A 1,134-nucleotide genomic window follows, 5' to 3' on the forward strand; every position below is an offset into this window, starting at 1 on the left:
GAGAATTCCTTTGAAGTGTTCTGTGAGTTTCACTCATTCATGTGGTTGTCCAGGTGTTCACAGTGAGCAGATTGACCATTTCCATTGCTGGTCTGGCCTGAGTCAAGTACATAGTTGAGAAGATCAACTGTGTAAATAAATGTTAGAAATTTTAGCTTATCACAGATTACTAAGGTCACAGGGCTTTTATTTACATCAGATCAATCTTATCTTTAATTTTTATATATTTGTCTTGGTTACTTTCCTATATTCCAGAGAAAGGATTAGGAAATGCATAAAACCTTAAAAATGCATGCAATACTGGTGCTGGGGTGGAGCTCTGTGCTTGCCTAGCATGTGTGAGGCCCTGGGTTCTGATCCACAGTACCTGCATGTAATACAAAAATGCAAATCAAATCATTGAGGAAAGATGGGGGGTGAACAGGAATAACATAGGAAAGAAGATAAAAATTGGGGTGAATATAATTTCACGGGAATATATGCCAAAGACTGCATATTTTGTTAAGGCAGACCCCTACTTTCAAGTTTATAAGAAGTCAAATGTGATTGGCTATGGGAGTCATGTTTTTTTTTTTTTTACATTAAAAATAAAATGTTTTTTTTTCTCACCAATTTTGTGAGACCCTAAGCAATTAAGTGAAACATCGCAAAATAAAAAAAAAAAATGGGTGGCTGGGGCTCAGTAAGCTCCCCAGGGTTCAATCCCCAAGCCTAAATAAATAAATAAAATAGTAAAATGGTTTTCGATGAAGGACAGTTTTTCCTATTTTCAGAAGGGAACATTCAGCCTGACACATGGGGGGATGGGCGTCTTTACCCACAACCCTGCAGTAGCCACATGGTACGTCACTTGTGGGTTTTTTGTGTGTGCCAGGCGATTCACTAGGTAGTATTTCAGATGGATTTTGCACACTCGATACATCTAATTCTGAAAGTGTCTTCCCTTTTACACTTTTCTGTTGAGCTCCTAATGCCTCTTGACATTCCAGCACCAGGGGAAATGTGCCCTTGCGTGGTCTCTAGAGTTCCTACCTTGTGACTTCAGCTTGGAAGTTTTCAAATGGGAAAACAAGTCTACTGCAGCACAGGTCACAATTTCCAGCAAGATGGAAGCTTCTTCTGCTGGTGCTGCTG

Source organism: Sciurus carolinensis, chromosome 8 (assembly GCF_902686445.1).
Source record: "Sciurus carolinensis chromosome 8, mSciCar1.2, whole genome shotgun sequence".
Lineage (NCBI taxonomy): Eukaryota > Metazoa > Chordata > Mammalia > Rodentia > Sciuridae > Sciurus > Sciurus carolinensis.